The sequence below is a fragment of the Dasypus novemcinctus genome, chromosome 11, assembly GCF_030445035.2.
Source record: "Dasypus novemcinctus isolate mDasNov1 chromosome 11, mDasNov1.1.hap2, whole genome shotgun sequence".
NCBI lineage: Eukaryota > Metazoa > Chordata > Mammalia > Cingulata > Dasypodidae > Dasypus > Dasypus novemcinctus.
This window is the reverse complement of record NC_080683.1, coordinates 7,167,591-7,180,183: the sequence shown is the minus strand read 5'-3', so window position 1 is coordinate 7,180,183 and position 12,593 is coordinate 7,167,591. Positions and strand designations below refer to the sequence as shown.

General features: G+C 45.2%; 1 protein-coding gene across 10 annotated transcripts in view; it reads right to left on the bottom strand.

The window, feature by feature from the left end:
• The window catches only part of ZNF76 (zinc finger protein 76), a 37,752-nt gene extending 28,188 nt beyond the window's left edge, over nt 1-9,564 (bottom strand). For 6 of the 10 annotated variants that reach the window (XR_011650040.1, XR_011650039.1, XM_004477442.4 and 3 more), the window contains exon 1: nt 9,203-9,555. The gene's annotated coding sequence lies outside the window, so the exon portion shown is untranslated. Of the gene's footprint in view, nt 1-9,202 lie in introns of all 10 variants that reach the window. The other 4 variants (XR_011650041.1, XM_058306608.2, XM_058306609.2 and 1 more) reach the window with 2 other exon arrangements.
• Nucleotides 9,565-12,593: the final 3,029 nt, after the last annotated feature.

The following is a 12,593-nucleotide window of genomic DNA, read 5'->3' as shown; positions in this document are numbered from 1 at the left end:
GGAAAGCTGAAGTTTAGTAACCTGTGCAGAATTGGTAACAAGATTGTCAATCTTTGGAAATGAATAGAAAAGGTGAAAGCATAACACAGTGTTTTAACTAGCATTGTTATTATATGGGTATGACAATGGTTGAAAGGGAAAGTCTAAGGAAGGTCATGTTTATTACTAAAAGGAAAGCTAACAAATCTAAGACAGGACTACACAGCACAGCAAAACCTCATGTGACACAAATTCCAAAGTAGGGCCCTGAGTGATGGAATTGGACTCAGATGTGACCTTTCTACACATGCCTCTTCTGTCACTTTTACTGAACCTTTGGTTGGTGCTAGCATTGGTGTATGCTCAGGAGACTTAAATCTCTGGACTATCCATGTGCCAGCTGGGCCCTGAGCCACAGCAGAGTTGCAATTCCTACTCTCTGGTTGGACTTACGCAGGTCAGCTAACAGGGAGGTGAGGATGGTCAATCACCACACCAGGGAACTGAGAGTGCCAACAATGACAAGCAGGAGAACTGCATCCACCATCCATGTGGAATCTAAGCGCCCTCTCAATATAGAAGTGGAATGGACATCACCATCCCAGGGTCCACAGGTTGGAGGAATAGAGTATGGATTAGAGTAGACTTACTGATAATTTCCTATAAAACTTTTGTGACTACTACTAGAAGAAATTGTATCATTGATGGGGAGAAAGTGACCACAGTAGTTGCTGAGGGCAGGGAGAGGGAAGAATAGATGTGATGTGGGGGCATTTTCAGGATTTGGAGTTGTCCTAAATGATACTGCAGGGTCAGATGCTGGACATTAAATATCCTGCCATAACCCACTGAATGTACTGGGGGAGAGTGTGAACTACAGGGTAAACTATTATCCACGTGGTACAGCAGTGCTCCAAAATGTGCTCGCTGAGTGCGATGAGTGTGCCACAATGATGGCGGAGGTTGTTGGTGTGGAAGGAGTGGGGAGGAATGGGGAGTATATAGGAACCTCTTATGTTTTCTATTACATAACCTTTTTTGTGATGTATGTATCATCAAAAAAATACAATTTACAAAAATGATGGGGGTGGGTCTTATGTTTTTTTAATGTTATATTCTATGTGTTCTATTAACTTTAATTTAAAAAGTTGTATTTAAAAAATAAATAAAATTTAAAAAAACCTCATGTGAAATATGAATATAGGTAATACTGCACATATAAAACTGTTTTTCTTTGAAACTGAACAAATGCTATGTTAATGTTATAAGATGTTAATACCAGGCAAAAAACCCCACAAACAACAACAACAAAAACACCATGCCAAGTGAAAGAAACCAGACACACAATACTACTTATTGAATAATTCCATTTATGGAAAATGTAAATATAAATCAATGCATAAAACTGGAATTAGATCAATAGTTATGTAGGGCTGGGGAAGGATAAGGGATTGAGAGGTGACTGCTAAGGGGGGTGGAGTTTTTCTTTTTTGGAGTAATGAAATTGTTCTAAAATTTTTTGTGGTGATGAATGCACAACACTGTGATTATACTAAAAGTCAATGATTTTACATTTTGGATAGATTGAATGTATCTCAATAAAACTACTTAAAAAAAAAGAGAGAGACACATAGCAACCACTAGAAACAATATCAAATTCCCCCTGGACAAATAAGTAAAGGCTACCATATGAATTCACATAAGTGAAAACACTAATATAAATAAACAGTATCAAAAAAGGTTCATTCTCACTAGTAATTAAAGAACAAGAAAGAATGATCACGGTGTATTGTATTACACCAAAAATAAATGTATTACGATCCAACGGTCAGTGCTGGCAAGGCTGGAGAGGCACTGCCATGCACTGCTGATGGCAGTAGACGAGCGCCAGGCTCTCCGAACTCCAGGGGAAAGCTCGGACCTGGGATCTACTAACCTCAACCCTTGTAATCCGCCCCGCAAACAGAAGGCAGAGAAAGCAAGAAAGACTTGCACAAGGATGCTTGCTTACATGCTCTCCACGAGGACGATGAGGCCCTTGGGGATCAGTGGCAGAGGGTGAACAAATTAACGCTAAGTGAACACAGACAGACAAGGTTGACTGTTCACTCAATTCCAATGGACAGAAACCTCCCCTCCAAGTGAGAGGAGGTCAGAAAGAGGCCAAAGAAGGTACGAACAATTATGCTAAAAGGAAGGAGTTTAATTTAAAAATAAGCAAATAAAATTGCCTTAAAATAAAGCACATCAAGTCAAGCGGCAGTTCCTCAGTGGCCACTATCCCTGATCACTATGGTGGTCAGCCCCTCTGTCCTGGGGTTTGCCTTTATTCTCCTTACAGCCTTCCTATTACTGCCTGCACCTTATCTTCTTTAGGTCCTGCCAAAGCAAGGTATCTATTCCTCCTCTAATTCTGTCAGAGGAGGGGAACTCTTCCCTCTCAGAGTTTCCTCCTTTCTTCTCTCATAAGCACCTCTTTCTACAGGTCCACTTTGATATATTTCTTAAATGCAATATCTTCAAACTGGGCTGCTCCGTGTGTCTTGTGAAACAGTGTCATGCTTCAGTACCCTATGTTGATCTTTAGAGAATTAGTATATTCTTAAAGCAATTTCCACAAGGATGTGGGGAAACAGGCAGTCTTACATTGTTGGTGGGTGTATAAATTGGTACAATCTCTATGGAGGGAAATTTGGCAATAGCCATCAAAATTATAAATGCACAGACCATTTGACCAGCAAATTCATATCTAGTCTACATGTGGATGCACATGTGCGTAAAGTGGCATATCCAAGGTTACTCATGGCATCCCTGCATATAATAATGGAAAAAAAAATTAGAAATAACAAATCGTATCAATATCGGATTGTTAAATAAATAAATAGTGGTACTTCCAAACTATGAAGGTATAAACAAATGAGGAAACTCCTTACAAACAAACATGGGAAATATTCAAAGCATGTTAAATAAAAGTGGCAAGGTATAAAATGCTTTTTGTGTGCTGCCATTGGCATAAAAAAAAAAAAATCGAAGGCAGGCTAAGCAAGGGCTGCCTTTCTCCCGTACTGTCCGCGTGGCCTAGAGGACAGTACTTCCTACGGTGAGAGGATAATCTTCCCAGGGGAGAGAACTTTGGTCTCAAGTACCTCTGCTTAGACCCTCTGTATCTGAGCCTTAGGTCTGTTCCACAGTCTCAAGGAGCCCCCAGTTCCTCCGTTCTTATCTTAACCGTGTGGGTCTTGTGCTTTACCAACCACTCAACAAATGGAAAGTCATTTCTTCGATGGTTGTGTAGTGAGAAATAGTACCAAGTTAATAAGTTATATCTGGGATTCTAAGAGATGAACCCCCTTTACTAGAGGGCAAGCTCTGGGCAGATCTTAACCCAGCAACTAGAAGCAGCGCTCTGATTCCAGGTGGTGAGAGGCTACGTGCTGGGAGGCTTTGAATGACCCATCCAACACAGTGCTGATCTTTCCGATTCTGATCTGTGAAGAGCCAGAGCAGGTCCCATGCTTCCACCACCAACACAGAGACGACTGTGCAACATTTGTCAGACCCTTATATGGACACTCTTACTTCTGTACCTTGATTGCTAGCTACCAGAGCAAGAAGCATTCGAGGTTTTGTGTTTTGTCAGGTGCTTCAGGAAACAGCACCTGACACGGTAAGGCCACAAGTTAAAGGCAATAGCTTCAGCTACACTTGGATTTGTATCTTTTTTTTTTTCTTCTTCCCTTTTTCACTTATCAGGACAAAAATTTCCCTTTCCATTGAGATTACTAATTTTAAGTGACCTGCCAATTAGGAAGGAACTGTATGCTGTGCTTGCTCGGCTGGTTAGAGACTCTCCTTACAATATAAACACCCACACTTAAATGACACAAGGGATAAACAGGGTCGGGGACTGAACTTCCAGCTGCAGTGAAGGCATTCGGCTTCCTGGTACGCATTTTCCTTAACACTCGACTCTTTGGGGGGAAAATAACACACTCCTACTTTCTGCTATATCGACTATGATATTAAGTTCCTGGGAAGCATGCCTTTCGGCTTAACCAGCAGCCAGCGAAGCATGTGCCCACAGATACTAAGTGAAAAATACCATTAGGCTGTACAGCTAACCGAGCTCTTTAGTGCAGACAGGAATCCTGAGTCAGTTCCACTTACTGCGAATCAGATCTAATTGAAACTCCTGACATCAGATTTGAAACCAGTCATCTACTACTCGAGGATGAGCTCCTTCAGAGAAGGTCCTGGCAGAGGCCCTCCCCCACCCCTTCCCCACCCCTTCCCAATCCTATCATATCACTCCAGCTCTTCCACCCGCCCCAGCCGGGCTGACTACTTTTTCCTCTGGAATGCCGTCTGGTCTGGTCACTGTTTCCGCCCAGATCCAGGTCAAGAACCAGAGTCCCTGGCTAATGTGACCTCAGACTGTCAGACTCCAGGGCCCTGTCCCCTCTGCACTTAGCAGTGAGGTTCTACCAGGCTGCAAACCAGGCTGCTAGTCGGCTGTGCTCCGCAGGGCACGGGCGCTCCTTCTCCATCATATCCCCTGCCTCTAGCCCAGAAGCCTCACGGCGGCCTGCCCCAGGCCCCTTCCCCTCCTGCTGTCTCCCCTATTGCAGCTACACTGACTGGCTAATGCCCTGATTCTCAGCCTCCCCCCCCCACTCCTGCCTCAGGGCCTCTGGCTGGTCTAAGCTGGCTCACTCCTCCGCTTTCTTCAGGTCTCTGCTCCAGCAGCACGTCTTCAGTGGGCCCTTCCCTGACCTCCCTCCTCTGCTTTATTTTTCTCGACATATCTTTTACTGGAACAGTACCTGACACGTATCAGGCATTTACTAACCATGTGTGGAATGAATGCATTTCCCTAACTTTAGGATCTCCCAGTACTTTGGTGACTTTAGGCCAAAAACGGAGGACCCTAACTGAGCCTGAGGTCCTCTCCAGCCCTGGCTTCCTGGGCCTCCCTCTCACGGCCTCGCTTTCCTCCTTCTCAGGTCCCTTCCAGCCCTCCGCCATCAGAAGCCATACCTGGGCTGAGAAGCAGGCAAGGCAGCTCACTGCCAGGACAATTCCAGCGGGTGCTGATGTTTGTATTCAGCATTCTGACATCTCATAAACAGAAAGGCCAGAGATAGGCCAGGACTAAATAAACTAACTTTGAGAACAGAACTCACTCAGTAACAGTAGCCCTTTTGCTTTGAGTTGTTTTCCAAAGAGCAGTGCTGAATTCGCACTTGTTCATCTAGTTATCTTTTTTTTTTTAACTTTTTATGATGGACATTTACAAACATACACAAGAGTAGAAAGAACAGTGTAATGAACCCATTACCCAACTTCAGCAATTACCAACGTTTTGCTAATTTTGTTTCCTCCAGTCTCTGATCCTTTCTGCAACTCCTACTAGATAAATATTTTACCTGACCATTTTTTTGAGAGCTAATCTATATAAGACAGACCCTGGCCTTATCACTGTATTTAGTAACTGTGCCAACCAGTCTCTCAGGTACAATTAGAAAAACAGTAACAGTAAGCACTTATACTCATCCCTATTCCTACGCCTGGGGACTGGCTAAAAATGGAAATGTTTAAATCCCATTAAACAAGGGACTTACCCATTAATAAGCTGGGAAGGGTATGGGAAAGGAGGATGTTGTGGTGACAAAATAAATATAGATACATAATCTGGTTTTACTTGTTTGTACCTAATGCAGAATTTCTGAGTTAATTTTAGAAATATTTACTAACTACCACCTAAATATGAGGGATATAATTAAGATTAAAGCCAATATATGGGAACTCTACTGCACTATTTTTCTGTAAACCTACTTTAAAAAGTAAATTTAACAAAATTTAAAAATGCAGCCTCTGTTCTCAAGGAAATCAGAGTGGGGAGAGAGGGTGGTGAGAAAAGTACATTGAAAACTAAGATGCCAGGCAGAATATGTTCTGTGCCCTAACAAAGATTAAATAAGACAGAGGCAAAGGGTCCCTTTTTTAAAAATCTACCTACAGAATGTGTAATCCTCAGAATTTTACGTCTTCCCCAATTCTAGTTTCGCCCTCTGCTGTTCATATTGATGTAGAACCACGAAGTACATTATAAAAGCCCTGGGAATTTGATGACCCACAGAATGTGGATCTTTAATGTCACTTTTCACTACCCACCATCCAGTCTTCTAAGAGGAAGGGAATGGAAAATCTTTCCAGGACTTGGAAAATAATGGGGCTAATTCTATGTCTGCATTCTACCATAGGGTATATAGGGCAGCTGTTTAATAAACCAGAGAGGACCATGGGAGTGCCTCAAGGAGACAAGATCAACTGAAGAAGGATTTTCAAGGTCTCTCTCCTTGCTACCTAAAGGGCTGAGATCAGAAGTTTGCAGACAAGAACGTAGTTCTTTGGATAAACCGAATAGGATGTTGTTGGGTGGGACAGTGATGAGGGCTGAAAACCAGCAGGGTCATTCACTTGCCCTTGGAGTTACATGCAAAGGAGAAACGGAGATGAAAGGGGCAGAGTTGGAATGGGAGGGGGTTTACATTGGAATCAATTTATTATCAAGATTAGTGAAGCGAGGATGGCTGGGGAGACGAGAAGAGCAGTTCTGGCAGAGAGAAGGCACTGTAAGAAAGACAGGGAAAGCAAAAGGGTGAAAGGTAATTCAGGTTTGAAAAGGAAATCACTGATGAAAATGAGGAAACATGCTATGAGATCTGGGAATCTGAGAGGTAGGATCTCATAGGAAATTGGAAAAGGGTTATGAAGAGGAGGGACCCTAGAGTGGGAGGGCATATACCTTACGAGGGCTAGGTTCACACGGGGAAGGAAGGGGCTCATTTCACTGAAGTTGGGCATAGCAGATTACTAGATGAAGGGCTAATTAGATGAAGGTAACAGGATGTGGCTGAGGATGGCAGAAGTGGGTAGAGCTACAGCACTGAGAAGACTGAAAATAGGAAGAGATCATAGGATGAAATAAGTTAGAGGGTTTTAGAGTACATGGAATCCTGGGATAAGGGACTTAATAGGATGAGAGGATTTGGGGTCAAGTGTCAGTGAGGTGGGAGACCCCCTCGAATGAATGAAATCACAGGGTGGTCTGTGAAGGTCCAAGGATCCCATGGGGCAAGAGGATATCTGAGCAAAGAGAAAGACAGGTATTAAGGTGCAGGGTCTCAGGGCATAGGGAGTCAAAAGACACAAACACTGGGATGAGAAGGCCACCAAGCCATGGGGCAAAGGATATTAGAAACCTTACGGGTCATGGGATGAGATGGGCTTAGTAAGTACTAGTAAATAGCAGACTAGGAGCTGAGGGTGATGTGAAAATCAGGTAGGGATAGGGCAAGAAAGGCAATGCAGTGAGGCAGTGACAAGCATGGGTTTTGAAAAGATCGTGGTTCAAAGTTCAGGGCTGCTATTTAGGAACTCTCATGTGAGTTTCAGCTTCATTTATTGAAACAAACAGTAGGAAGGGGAAATGGTGGTAGATATGACAATAATTACCTCTTGGGGTTGTTGAAGATAAACATAATTTACATATACAAAGCTTGGCACACAGCAGGTGCTCAGTAAGCGGCAATCCATTTTAAGGAGCTATCACGGTAGAGAAGCAGAGAAGTGAGGAGACCACAGCAGAAGTGAGAAGAGAGGGACTTCCAAGAGGTCAGAGGCAGAAAGAAAGGGCAACTGTCTGTTGAATCCTTAGCACCCAGCACAAAACAGACCAAAGCTAACACTCAGAGACTCTCCATGTGCTGGGCATGGTGCCAAGGCTTTTACTTATTTTAGCTCAGGCACTATTACCCTCTTAGCAGATGAGAAGACCAGGCCCAGACAGGCTAACTAATACGCCTAGACTATCATAGGTGAAGGGCAAGAGTCAAACTGGAACCCAGGTCTCTATGACATCAACGCCCTGAGCTGAAGCACTGTACTACTCTGCTTTGAGACATGTTAACTGATGAGGACTGATCAAGGGCAATGAGTGTGGGCTACTGGAGTGTAGGGGAACATGGGGATGAGGGAACAAGGTTCACAAAGTAAGTGGACTCTGGGGTGCAGTTTCAAGAGTAAGTTTCGGTGGGAAGCAAAAATGATTGCAAACAAGAATTATCTTGTCTGAGGACTGAAGAATTTCACAGCTGGAAGGAAACTCTGAGATCCTCTAACCCAGTCTTATTACTATATTGATGGAAAACTGAGGCCCAGTGTGAGGAGAGACGTCTCTGAGGTTCCCAAAGCACAACAGTGGCACAACTGGGACTTGAACCTGGGACCACACACTCAATCCAGAGTTCTTTGATGTGTCCGAGCATTACTATTTCATATTCATCTCTACATCCTCAGCCCCAGGATGGTGCTGGGACACTTGTAATCATGTGCTGATTGATACTGGGGGAACAGGGGTGCAGAAAGTCATGCCAGTGTTGAGTGATTTGGGGATGAAAGGGAAACATGGAATGAAAATCATGGGGTTATAGAGCAAAGAAAGGGTTACCAATCAGATACTGAGGGTTACATAGACGATGTCTAGGTGGGAAACTATTGGAATAGGGTTTAGGAGTTGCCAGGAGGAGTTAGAGGGGGACTCACAGAGTTTAAGGGGAACACAGGGTAAAGCTGGAGGGGCTTTGGAACGAGTGGGGTCACTGGGAAGGTTTGGGGGGCACCAAGGAGGAATGTAGGGATCTCGAGATCGTGTGAGTCTGGAGTATAACTGAGGAAGTCAGGGGGGTGGTGGGTCTTCGGGCAGTGGTTGGGAAGGTGTGGGATGTTAAGAAGTGTGGGGATCTCGGGGTCGTGTGAGTCACTGGATTGTAAATGAGGAAGTGAGGAGGCTGAAGGGTCTCTGGGCAGCGGTGAGAGGCATTCCTGGGTTGGCAGAGTCAATCAATAAGAAGTGAGGATTACCTGAGAAGGTCTCGGGGTCAGTGGGTGGGATACGGGGGGTCACAGAGGTGGAGGCGGTATAGTTATGGGGTGGGGTTTGGGACTCACGGGGGAGGAGTCGCAGGGCGGAACCGAGGGGCAGGGATGGAGGCCGGGACCCCGGGTGGGGGAAGGGCCAGGCCGCCCTCCAGCCTGCCGAGCCGCCGGACTAGGGCCGGAGGAGAGTGGGCACGTCGGGCTCAGGACCTGCCCGGGGCCCTGCGCCCGCCCGGCTCCCCGCCCTGGGCACGGTGGACCCACTCTTCCCGCAGCCACCAACCTGACAGCCCCCGAGGCCGACTCCGCCGACAGACCGCCATGCACCGGGCCCAGCCACCAGCGCGGGCCCCGCAACCCGCCTGCGCCATAGCCCGCCCGCCCGCGCGCAGCTTGCCTCGCGCGATATCCAGGTTCCAGGGCCGCCGCCCTCTCCTCTCCTCTCGGCGTGCCGCTACCGGGCCCCGGAACCCACATAGACGATACGGGACACGCTCCGCCCCGTACCCCCCTTCGCTGCGGCGGCCTAGCTACGTATCCTGGTTCCGGGGCCCCCGGAGCCCGGCCACCCCGGTTCTAAACGGAGCCTCTCGCAGCCCCGCCCCGCCCTCAGGTCGGGCTGACGCGCGGCCCGCTGGGCCGGGCGCCCGGGGAGGGCGTGATGACGTCACGACGCCGCGCTCCCGGCTGGGGCGAACCTGGCGGTCGCTCTGGAGCTCCGGAGCCGCTGCGCGACCGGCCGAGGGGCTGAGGCCTGAGGAGGGGCGGGGGAGGAGTGGAGGCCGCGAGGTCTCGGCGCAGTCACGGCGGCGGCCCTCGGGCCAGAAGGTGCGCGCTCCCGGAGCGGGGCGGGAGGGGCAGGCGGCGAGGGAAGCAGGTCGCCCCGCCGGGCCTGCGGCCGCCGACCCTCCGTCGGACCTCGGAGCCCTCGGGCTTCCTGCTGGCGGCCCCGGCGCGCGTCCTCACCGCCGGCTGCGCCTTACCGCCCCGAAGCGCCTTCCTGGGCGCGTGCCGCAGGCATTGCCTTCCGATCTTCAGCCAGCCCCTGAAGGAGGCGATCGCAGGTATTCGTAGCTCCGACCTGAAAGGGAGAAAGTGAGGCGCGGCGAAGGACTGGCCTCCTCGGGGACGGCGCCCTGGCCGCGCTCTTGGGTTCTGCGGCTCTCCTTCCCCCGCCGGCCCCCACAGCAGCTCCTGTCCCCTGCAGACTTGCTTAGGAGTGAACCAAGCCGAGCCCTTTTACTACTTCGCCTCGGTAGAGGTGGCAGGGGCTGCCACTGGGGACGTTTTCGAAAACCTGAGGGAAATTTAAAAGGGAGTGAGCTTTTGGTAAAAATTAAAAAGGAAGTGCGTTAGGTAGGAACTGTAAAAGGGGGCTTCTTAGTGGAGGAACTGGGTGTCTGGGGGAATGGGGTGGGGGGGGGATCTTTTCTCTATATATCCTTTTGACTTAAGAATTTTTAACTCGTTTCTTATGCATCCCTTTGCCCCCCCCCCAAAAAAAAAAAATTAACTAAAAAAGAATTTTAAAAAGAAATATCCCAAAACGCTAGGAATCACAAAGTACTAGGTTTGGGGCCTGGATGCTCTTGGGGACACAGGCATCTTGTTCCTCTCCTCGCCTGTGTGAAGCACTTAACCAGCCCCCTTTGAATTTTAGGCACCCTCTCTTTCTGATCGTTCTCTTTTGCCACATTTCCGGAGGCGGACTGGGGCCAGAGTTTTCATCAGGTTCTTAGGATAGGTGGGCAATGAGTGACAATTGATGGCCCATTCCTGTGATTAACAATCCTTTGTGTACCTCCTGGCAGAGAAATAAACAATCTGACCACTGTGGTGCCCTCTTCCCATTCCTTTTTAGTGGAAATTTGAGAAGTTATTTCTCATAGACATAGAGAGTAAGTAGCTTGTCCTGGCACAAAGTGCTAGTTAGAAACACCAGGGAACAGAACTCAGGATGTACCAGTTTCTCCTACCCACACTGCGGCAAACGCACCTTCTTCCGTAAGAAAAAATACATCTGCCCTTTCTCACATACCCTGTAGATCCTAATCTGATTGGCTAATTCTCTCTCGCATTACATATTCAAGAAAAAATCTGGGACATCAGTGTCTGGAAATCTGGGAAAGGACTAAGATTCTAATGGCAGGTAGTTTTAGGTACTTAGAACTGGTGAGGAAGATTATTTCAGTGTGGAAGATTGAAGATAATTTCTACCCTCCCCTCTCTCCCCCATAGCCCCATAGAGGCTAGCGGTCATCAGACTTTTTTTTAATGGACCCTATAAGAATTATGAAGAACTGTGTACCCCCTCATTAATTTTTAAGTTGATACCTAAATTTTTCACCATAAATTTAAATAGTTGTAGAGGATATAATTTCTGACTTATTGCAAATATTTACGTTTTAAAATCATTACATCATTCTTAAATGTATCCAGTGGACCCCAAATACCCTAAATATTTGTGCCCATCATCATCCATTTTAAAATATATTAACTCTTTAATAGAAATTTTATATGGTTCCCCTTTCTCTGAGCTCCTAATTCCATTCCACTTCCGCTATGGAATTTTATCCTAATTAGTATGTTTGTGTGCTTTATTTTATTGATACTCTATCACACTTCTCTGCATCCAAAATGAGTATAAACTTAAATTATTGCCTGTGACCACAGGTTTTGTTCAAAGAATTTCTTCGGGCTTGAATTATCACCACAGTAATTACTAGTACACAGTTTATTAAACATATTATACGTTTTTTATAACTTAAAAAATATAAAAAAAGACCACTTAATTTAAAATGCATCTCAGTAAGAAATGTGTTTCCCCAATTAGTTGAGGTATTCATTTATGAATATTACCTAATGGTAGAAGGAAATAAGGTTCAACATTAATTCTCCACTTGTTTTTTATCTTTATAGACGTGTTGAAAACTTTGTTCATATAATTGACTGGGAAAGGAAGAGATTTATTAAAGTGATATCCCTCAAGTTTTTGAACTTCTAAATCATATGCCAAGATTCACAAAAGTGATCTATTACAAAATAGTATTATCAAATACCATCAAATGGAGTTCTCCTTTAATTTTATTAAAAGCAAAGAATTGGAAAGTATTGAACTTGTAAAAGGATTTGTTATTCCATCATTATAGTCTCAGTTTCAGTCTTATAGAAAATGATTATCTGTTACCTTTTCACTCAGAAATGCCTTGTTAATTAGATACTGATTTCCATATTCCTTTGCCAACACAATAATTTTGATAAAATGTTTTTGTTATTTCATGTTTTCAGGATCTTTTCGTTAAAATATTGACGTGCTGATTCAGCTCATTCAATGTATGTGAAATAACTGCCATTCATGTAATTTGCAAAGCCAGCTCTTATTTCAGACTAGCCAACTGAATCAGACTTGCTTTCTGTGAGGAAAAAATATGACTTTATTTTTTAATTCAAATATACACATTAATATTCATTTTGAAGAATATTGTAAAAGCCACTGGGAAATGAATTAAGTGCAGCATGTAAAATAGATACTAAAAATTATTCAAGATTAAAATTATATAGATCTAATGTTAATATTATAAACTGTAACAACAAGATAGTACTTTCTCATATACTTTGCAGTCATGCCATGTAACATATAGCTAAACTTATTAGTTTATTAAGTGAGAAGTAGG